Consider the following 10,690-nt stretch of genomic DNA (forward strand, 5'->3'; position numbering starts at 1 on the left):
CAAAGGTTGTTTGTAGTAAAATCAGCCACTGGTGCGGCTGGGAAGTTTAGACTGGCGCCATGTCCCTGCAATGCGCCAGTTAAAGCATCCGCAAGAGGGAGAGTGGACTTCGCCGGACAGGTCAGTTAGAAATCTTCTGCTAAACACATAATGAAACGTCTGGTTCGGTGATGTACACTAATGCATCGCAGCTGCAATCCCATGTGCAACTGATGTGCGAAAATATGAAAAGGTTGCAGACGCCATCGCAAAATCGAAAAACAAATACGCAGCCGGCATTGCAGATCACTTCATAATCGTCCATCTGAGTAGCCGTAAGAGAGTGCCGAATGGCCGCCTGACGTCGGAACCACTTTATCTGTGTTTGGCATCGCGTGGACCTGGGCGGATGTACAGTCACGTTACTGGTCGTCAGCTTCGTGTGCTTGGAAGACAATACGGATCTGCACCTGTTTCCAGAGTTGGCCGCGTCTATGCTCCTGCACCGCCCCCATCCATCCGCTTGTGGAAGTAGCCAATCAGTGCACATTTGTACCAGCGCTATACATTACCTGGCACTTGGGATCCACCTAGACTCAGCCGGGTCTCTTGCGTCGGCTCACATCGGAACGTCTACACGCCCGCCACCACCTGTACACTTAGCTTCACACCTGTCACCATCAGTGCGCTCTTGCACCCGCCCTATACTGGGCCATACTTGCCGACATTCAGCTTCCGGGAGGGAGCCGAATGCCTGCATTTTGTGGGGGGCGTGGCCGGGCTATGATGCCGTTTTGGGGGTGGGGCCGGGGCGGGACTGCACGATTTCGTCATCGTGGCCCCGCCCCCTCTTCACAATGCCGGAAAAAAGGCATTGTGAAGCAGGGGGTGGAGCCACGATGACGCGATTCCGGCAGCGGGGTTTTTTACTAGTAGTCTGGGGGGGTAGGCGGCAGCCGGGAGGCTTGCCTGCCTTTCCGGGGGGTCGGGAGCGGCACCCGATATGCGGGAGGCTCCCGACCAAATCGGGAGGGTAGGCAACCCTGTACTGGGCGCATCTGAATCCAGACGTTCGCACAACTCCCGGTAACATACAGCTTCAACCCAGCACTCCAAAGTGGAGATGTGACTGAATGGCGCACGGATAAACAGCGGCTGTAGAGGCGTTGGCTCAGCTCCAGAGCATGCGCAGTGTGAAAACACGCAAGATACAGTTACCGACCCGGTCTGCGTTCATCTCTGCATCAGATCTAGTAGTCTTACACAACAAATAGAAAAGCAAATGTTACCTAAAGGCACATTCAATAAGAGTGTGTTTATTGAATGTCAACTGCAAAAATTTACGTTATTTTAACTGTTATGTTTAAATAATATTAGATCAGTGGTTCTCAAACTTTTTTGAATCACGGCGCCCTAGAGTAACAGCAATGTTTTCACAGCACCCCTAAGCCAAAAGTTTGTTATTGAGAAGTTCAGAAAAAAATGTAAAGTAGTAAAGTGAAGTCAATTGTGCTGACCTGTCATAGGCAGAGCCGTAACTAGACTTGTTGGTACCCTGTGCCAGAGAGATCATTGGTGCCCCCTCCCTCATTTTTTAAATAGGGACATAAGATAGTGCACCTGAAAAAGGGCGATGGCCTCATGGGGAAGGGCCAGGGAAGAGATAGGAGAGGCCAGGAGATGCTGGGGATAAATAGGGACATAATATAGTGCACCTGAGAGAGGGCCATGGCCTCATGGGGAAGGGCCAGGGAAGAGATAGGGGAGGCCAGGAGATGCTGGGGATAAATAGGGACATAATATAGTGCACCTGAGAGAGAGGGCCATGGCCTCATGGGGAAGGGCCAGGGAAGAGATAGGAGAGGCCAGGAGATGCTGGGCATAAATAGGGACATAATATAGTGCACCTGAGAGAGGGCCATGGCCTCATGGGGAAGGGCCAGGGAAGAGATAGGAGAGGCCAGGAGATGCTGGGCATAAATAGGGACATAATATAGTGCACCTGAGAGAGGGCCATGGCCTCATGGGGAAGGGCCAGGGAAGAGATAGGGGAGGCCAGGAGATGCTGGGGATAAATAGGGACATAATATAGTGCACCTGAGAGAGGGCCATGGCCTCATGGGGAAGGGCCAGGGAAGAGATAGGGGAGGCCAGGAGGTGCTGGGGATAAATAGGGACATAATATAGTGCACCTGAGAGAGGGCCATGGCCTCATGGGGAAGGGCCAGGGAAGAGATAGGAGAGGCCCGAGTGCCACGGCACAGTTTGGGAACCACTGTATTAGATTATGCAGCGCAGACCTACAGAATGTTTAAGGGTTGAGTCGGTTAAGCGCAGATAAATATATATATCATGAATGACTCATTATCAGACATTTTGGTACACATAGGGAGAGAAAGGAGGCTGATAACTGATTTCATCCCACTTAGGGGACCCCCAGGAGCTGCTTCCAGTGTGAAAGCACTAACAACCCCAATACTTACATAGGGTGGCACAATATGAATTGCTGCTTGAAGCTCAGCACAGAGATCGCAAGTTACACTGTGGCCAGGGCTCTGTGTGCAGTCTGTATGTTCTCCCCATCTTTGCATGGATTTCCATACACAGTCAAAAATTGATAAGTTGTGTAACTGGCTTCTGCCTAAAAGGAACCCTCGTGTGCAAGTTAAATATCTGTAAAGCGCTGTGTTTTATGGTGGCACTATATAATATATAAACAATTTAAATTGTCATCTTTTAAATGCCCAATTTTCTTATAGACGCCAATGAAATCAGGAAGGAGACAATGAGATGCATCATCGTGAGTTTGTGTCACTGATCCGTGTAACACACGTCGCATCAACCTGAAGGAATTAAAAATAAAGCAGAAACTGATTTGTGTTGGACGCTATGGCAAAGAAACCCAAATTAGTACAAGGACAAGAAAACTGGTTTATTGGGACTCATCCTCCATCCAGTCATACAGGCTCAGTGTAACGTAAAGTTCTTGGGTAACAAATGAAGTCGGTACTGTAGGGTGAAGTGTGGTAAAAGCCTTCTGTCATTATCGGCGCTGCCATTTACAAGATAGCAGCGCTGATGTGCTGGGCAATATATGGACGGTCAGTGGCACTGGCTGGTCCGACAGCTGCAGATCTCGATATTGATAGCTGCAGCTGTCTTTACCCTATCACCAAGGATAGCACCGTCCGTGCAGAGGCGGCTGCCAGCTCCAGGCTGCACGCCATATATCGCCATGCTTGTGAGATCCCGCGCATGTCCATTGGAGCCGGCAGGGAAGGGAGAGACAGCGCATTAGCACTAGGCTGATGCATTGTGTGCTCAGGCATATGAGATGTTATGTAACCCCCCTTTACCCTCCAAAGGGACACCAGGTTACTAACTCCCATTTCACTAGTCTAATGTACCCACCTATTTCCTCCCTATAAGTGGTACATATAATATTAGCAGTGCCTCCACCCAAGTACTAGTATATAGTGTGGGCCTACTTGGGAAAACCCTATTATGCAAATATTAGAACAATGTAATAATAAATTGAGTAATCCAGTTAAGTAGATTTGTAGTTTAATATAGATGTCTATCATACTTGGAGCATATACAAACTATAACCATTAATAATTGCCTACATTACCATATACCAGGGTATTAGGTTTCTTTTGATAAACACATTTATAGTGGGAAGCTTAGACCCACAGAGTTACATTTTACCTTGCTACATTCTTAAATACATAGCATACAATAGAAATTACATAACAGGTACACAGGTCTGAGGATTATATGATATCCTAATCCCCCTTCTAAAAAGGTAATGCACTAAGATTAAAGAGTCTATCTCACTAGTCCCAAAGATTACTGAAGATGTGTAAATTGAGTCTCGTTGTTTCTGCAATAAAACATTTAGGGGTCTATGTACTAAGCAGTGTTAGGAGACAGAATGAAAAGTGATAAGAAAGTGATAAGGTGCCAGCCAATCAGCTCCCAACTGTCATCTCACAGGCTGTGTTTGAAAAATGACAGTTGGGAGCTGATTGGCTGGCACCTTATCACTCTTTTATCACTTTTCACTCTGGGCCTGATTCAGACCCGCGCGCAAGCGGGTCGATAGTTAGGCAGTGCGCACACGCAGCGTGCGCGACCCCAGAGGCCGCAACTAAAAAAAACAAACGCCCGCCCTGATTCAGAGCGAGGACTCGCTTTTTGTGGGCGCCTCTGAATCAGGCCCTCTGTCTCCTAACACTGCTTAGTAAATAGACCCCTTAGTATCCAAGTCAATATACTGCTTCGGGGTACCTAGTATGAGCCCTGTCAGTGTATCCATGTTTCCACTATCTCCCTTCCTCTATATTACGCTGGCAAAGGGCTATACAAAACAAATCTAACATTAGATCATCAGTTTACAAATTAAATGAATGAGTCTTGTAGGAGTAGGAACCAGTGCTATACATACTATAAGTAAGGCTAATGTTATATTCCAGCAATTTATGGTTTGTTTCTGTCTTATATTTGTATCCAATAGAGCTGCAATTACTCTGACAGAGGTTGCAGTCTTTTCCACTCTGTATATTTAGATACTGTTGTGATAGATAACTGATATCAGGGCCTGATTCAGACCCGGTCGCAAGCGATGAGCGCTCGCAACCGGGTTGATGGTGGCCCAGAGCGCATTCGGCTCTGTTGTGCGCATGCGTGGGACCCGGATAGCGACGGGCAATCCGTCGCTCCGGGTCTCGTACCAAAGGGGGCGTGCTGTCGATGTTGAGTGACAGCACGCCCCCTTTGGTGGGCCGGGGGGGTGCTGTCACTCCGGCTCTGAATCAGTCCTTAAACATCCACAAACCGGGTTAATGCTACTTCACTCCCCTGAATTCCTCCTGTAGCAGAGAATTTCTAGAAGTGGTTACCCTAGTTCTTATTAATGAGCCCCGTGTCTTCTATATTCCTCTCTATTATTATGTAACGCCACATAACTGCCCAACTGTAGTAGTCTAAAAAATAATCCACAGTAGTTTTGTCTTATTTTCTACTATTGGAAAGGGGTGGACATCCCTAAACCCCTCAATACATCCTAACTAGTGCTGATATAGTTGAGACAGGTACAGTGTACTGTACTGAGCTGTATTAGTATAGAGACTGAGGGTGCATCTGTGGGAGGGGATTGCTTCAAGGTTACTCACTGCCGCGGGACACACTTTTGCCAGACGGCACTACTTCTGCATGTGCCCCCTCCTTGCACAGACTAGTCCACCTATCTGCTTGTGTCTGGGGACTTAGATGAAGGATTGGGCCTCCTACTGAGTGTAAGAGAAGCTGCTACTCGCTCCAGTACAGCGCTGCTGCTGCCCTGTCCAATTTGGATCCCAGCCACCGCTCCGCCTCCTGAACATGATTGGCACCTCTCTACTGCTTTCAGCTACTGCAGGCTCCGCCTCTTGAACATTACTGGCACCTCTCTACTGCTTTCAGCTACTGCAGGCTCCACCTCCTGAACATGACTGGCACCTCTCTACTGCTTTCAGCTACTGCAGGCTCCACCTCCTGAACATGACTGGCACCTCTCTACTGCTTTCAGCTACTGCAGGCTCCACCTCCTGAACATGACTGGCACCTCTCTACTGCTTTCAGCTACTGCAGGCTCCACCTCCTGAACATGACTGGCACCTCTCTACTGCTTTCAGCTACTGCAGGCTCCACCTCCTGAACATGACTGGCACCTCTCTACTGCTTTCAGTTATTGCAGGCTCCGCCTCCTGAACATTACTGGCACCTCTCTACTGCTTTCAGCTATTGCAGGCTCCGCCTCCTGAACATTACTGGCACCTCTCTACTGCTTTCAGCTATTGCTGGCTCCGCCTCCTGAACATGACTGGCACCTCTCTACTACTTTCAGCTATTGCAGGCTCCGCCTCCTGAACATGACTGGCACCTCTCTACTGCTTTCAGCTATTGCAGGCTCCGCCTCCTGAACATGACTGGCAGCTCTTTACTGCTTTCAGCTATTGCAGGCTCAGCCTCCTGAACATGACTGGCAGCTCTCTACTGCTTTTGGCTATTGCAGGCTCCGCCTCCTGAACATGACTGGCACCTCTATACTGCTTTCGGCTATTGCAGGCTCCGCCTCCTGAACATGACTGACACCTCTCTACTGCTTTCGGCTATTGCAGGCTCCGCCTCCTGAACATGACTGGCAGCTCTACTGCTTTCAGCTATTGCAGGCTCCGCCTCCTGAACATGACTGGCACCTCTCTACTGCTTTCAGTTATTGCAGGCTCCGCCTCCTGAACATTACTGGCACCTCTCTACTGCTTTCAGTTATTGCAGGCTCCGCCTCCTGAACATTACTGGCACCTCTCTACTGCTTTCAGCTATTGCAGGCTCCGCCTCCTGAACATTACTGGCACCTCTCTACTGCTTTCAGCTATTGCTGGCTCCGCCTCCTGAACATGACTGGCACCTCTCTACTACTTTCAGCTATTGCAGGCTCCGCCTCCTGAACATGACTGGCACCTCTCTACTGCTTTCAGCTATTGCAGGCTCCGCCTCCTGAACATGACTGGCAGCTCTTTACTGCTTTCAGCTATTGCAGGCTCAGCCTCCTGAACATGACTGGCAGCTCTCTACTGCTTTCGGCTATTGCAGGCTCCGCCTCCTGAACATGACTGGCACCTCTATACTGCTTTCGGCTATTGCAGGCTCCGCCTCCTGAACATGACTGACACCTCTCTACTGCTTTCGGCTATTGCAGGCTCCGCCTCCTGAACATGACTGGCAGCTCTCTACTGCTTTTAGCTATTGCAGGCTCCGCCTCCTGAACATGACTGGCACCTCTATACTGCTTTCAGCTATTGCAGGTTCCGCCTCCTGAACATGACTTGCACCTCTCTACTGCTTTCAGCTACGGGTCCCATCGATCCTCTCCGCCGCTGGGACCACCTCCTGCGACACCACCGGCACGGCAGGGTGAGTATGCTGCCCCAGCTCAGCTCCCTCTCCGGCTCTGCCCCCCTGCGCCCGGCAGCTCATCGCCGCTCACTGGCTGCCCGGGTCACAGGAGGGCAGGCACTGGAGGGAGGGATCAGCAGACTGCCTGTCAGCTGCTGCTAACAGCTGTTATATATCCTCACTTTCACCGGATCCTCTTTTCCTGACAGGAAACAATTCACTCACACCTATATTACTCCGCCCCTTTTCCTCCAGTGTATCCAACACACTGTAGCACATCCTCACCACAGAGATAAAAATGTACCACATAAATTGAAATGTTAATACATTAAATACATATATCATGAATTGTGACTATACATATATATATTTTACTTCATAAATTGTACATTTATAAATATTACATAGATTTATAAGTACAGTTCTTATATTAACCCTTAACCAGGGTTACAATACAGTACGGCTCCCTGCTCTGTAAAGTGGCAAAGCAGGAAGAGTTGTAGTGAACGATGTACCGCTATAATACATCTACCTCAGAGAGACACAGCTAACTCCTGGGGGCAGATTTACTGAAGCATCTCAAAAAAAAAAAATGGGATTTTGGTACCTACCGGTAAATCCTTTTCTCTGATTCCACAGGGGACACTGGAGGTGCTTACGCTGGGGTATAGAGGCGTGGATAACTGGAGCCGGCGCTTTAAATAATTTAGAAATGTGACGCTCCTCCCCCTCTATGCCCCATCAGCCCTCAGTTTAGAAAATGAAGACCGAGAGGAGATGGAGAACAAGCGGAGTAAAAAGGGAGAGAACACACAACAATCAAAACATACAACATATGGAACAAACCGAACAGGCAGGCTAAGAGCGCAGAGGTGGGCGTCCAGTGTCCCCTGTGGAATCAGAGAAATGGATTTACCGGTAGGTACCAAAATCCCATTTTCTCTTTCATCCACTAGGGGACACTGGAGGTGCTTACGCTGGGGACGTCCCAAAGTTTTCCCCATGGGCGGGAGCGCTCTGCGAGGCCTGCAGAACAAGACGGCCAAAACGGGATGCCGAAACCGCGAACGTATCAAATTTGTAAAACTTGACAAACGTGTGCACAGAAGACCAAGTGGCCGCACGGCACAACTGTGACGTGGAGGCTCCCCTACCAGCCGCCCAGGACGCACCCACAGAACGTGTGGAATGAGCTGAAATGGACGAAGAAGGCCGGCGTCCGGCACCAACATAAGCCTGATGAATAGTCAGTCGGATCCAACGTGCCAAAGTCTGCTTAGACGCTGGCCAACCCCTCCGAACCGCATCATAAAGGACAAAAAGTGACTCAGACTTACGGAAGGAAGCAGTCCTGTCAACATAGATGCGGAGAGCTCTAACCACATCCAAGGTAGAAGAACCACCAGAGTCCTCCACCAAAGACGGTACCACAATAGGCTGATTAATATGAAAAGCTGACACAACCTTGGGAAGGAAGGCGGCTACCGTCCGGAGTTCCGCCCTATCAGCATGAAACACAAGGTAAGGTGGCTTATGGGACAGAGCACCCAATTCCGAAACTCTACGAGCCGAAGCTAGAGCCAAGAGGAGGACAGTCTTCCAAGATAAGTACTTAAAATCAACCTCTTCCAAAGGTTCAAACCTGGACGACTGAAGAAACAAAAGCACTAAGTTCAAGTCCCAGGGAGCAATCAGAGGTTCAAAAGGAGGCTGCACCCGCAAGACCCCCTGAAGAAACGTCTGCACCTCAGGAATGAGGGCCAATTTCCATTGAAAGAAAATGGAAAGGGCAGAAAACTGCACTTTTAAAGTTCCAAGCTGAAGGCCAGAATCCAGACCCGTCTGAAGAAAAAGCAGAAACCAGGACAACCGAAAAGTCCTACATGGAAGATCCCGACTGGAACACTACAAGATATAAGAACGCCAGATGTGATGATAATGCGCAGCCGAAACTGGTTTCCTGGCGCGTAGCATGGTGGGAATGACAGAGTCTGGGATTCCTCTGCATCTTAAGATATCGGTTTCAAGAGCCACCCCGTTAAACGCAGTTGTGCTAGGTTGGGGTGTACTAAAGGACCTTGCTGTAGCAGATCCGGGCGCAGAGGAAGGGGCCACGGATCGTCTGACAATAGGGACCGAAGGTCCGCGAACCAACTCCTCCGAGGCCAGTTCGGAGCCACGAGAATGACAGAGGCTGACTCGTGTTTTATCCTTTTTAGCAGTAAAGGAAGAAGTGGAATCGGAGGAAAGAGATAAACCAAGTCGTAGTTCCATGGAACTGTCAGAGCGTCTACTGCCACTGCCTGCGGATCTCGAGTTCTTGAAACGTATACCGGGAGCTGACGATTCAATCGTGACGCCATGAGGTCCACCTGAGGACATCCCCATCGACGTATCAGCGTGTTGAACACGTCTGGATGAAGCATCCATTCCCCGGGGTGGATATCCTGTCGGCTTAGGTAATCTGCTTCCCAGATGTCCACACCCGGGATGAATACCGCCGACAGGATTACTGACTGGCTCTCGGCCCACCTGAGAATCTGAGTTACTTCTCGCATGGCCATGCGACTCAGATTCCCTCATTGGCGGTTGATGTACGCGACGGCTATTGCGTTCTCCGACCGAACTCTAATCGGAGGAGTTCTTAGAAACTGTGTTGCTTCTATCAGAACATTGTAGATCGCTCTGAGTTCCAACACATTTATGGGTCACTTTTGTTCTAGAGGGGACCATCGACCCTGTAAATAATAATCGAGGACTACAGCACCCCATCCTCGAAGGCTGGCATCCGTTGTTACGATGATCCAGTCCCACACTCCGAATCTCCGGCCCGCAAGAAGATTGTTGGATTGTGTCCACCAGAGAAGGGCCACTCTGGTAGCTGGGCTCAGACGGATCTGGCGATGTAGGAGCAGATGAGACCCTGACCCCTGTGTTAGTAGGTCCAGCTGAAACACCCTGGAGTGGAACCGCCCGAACTGTATTGCCTCGAAGGCCATCTTCCCCAGGAGACGCAGACAAAGAAGGAGGGACACCCTCCTTGGTCTGAGGACCAGCTGAACTAACAACTGGATATCCCGGGCCTTGTCTACTGGAAGGAAGATCCTCTCTGATGCCGTATCTAAGATCATGCCCAGAAACATGAGCTTCTGGGACGGATTGAGATTTGATTTCTTGAAGTTTATTATCCAACCGTGTTGGATTAGAGTCTGATATGTCAGTACGGCATGACTTGTAAGAGGAGATACCGACTGCGCCTTGAGTAACAGGTCGTCCAAATAAGGGATTATGTTCACTCCCGATGACCGAAGGAGAGCAATCATGACTGACATGAGTTTGGTGAAGATGTGGGGAGCCGAGGATAACCCAAACGGCAATGCCCGAAACTGATAATGATCCTTCAATATGGCGAAACGCAGAAAGGCTTGGTGTGGTTCCCAAATGGGAACGTGGAAATAAGCATCCTTGATATCCATGGATAATAGGAACTCTCCTGGTTCCAAGCTCGCAATAACGGACTGCAGAGACTCCATTTTGAACCGATACATCTTCAGATACAGGTTCAATGACTTGAGGTTCAAGATGGGCCTGACCGATCCATCCGGTTTGGGTACTACAAACAGGTTTTAGTAAAACCCCATACCTCGTTGATGTTCTGGAACTGGGACTAGCACAGATGATACTACAAGAGACTGGATAGCCTCCTGTAGAACCCTGGCCTTGTCTGCATGTATGGGCAGACTTGTAGTGAAGAACCGAGGTGGAGGGGGGA

Source organism: Taudactylus pleione, unplaced genomic scaffold (assembly GCF_031769625.1).
Source record: "Taudactylus pleione unplaced genomic scaffold, aTauple2 ptg000311l, whole genome shotgun sequence".
Taxonomy (NCBI): Eukaryota; Metazoa; Chordata; class Amphibia; order Anura; family Myobatrachidae; genus Taudactylus; species Taudactylus pleione.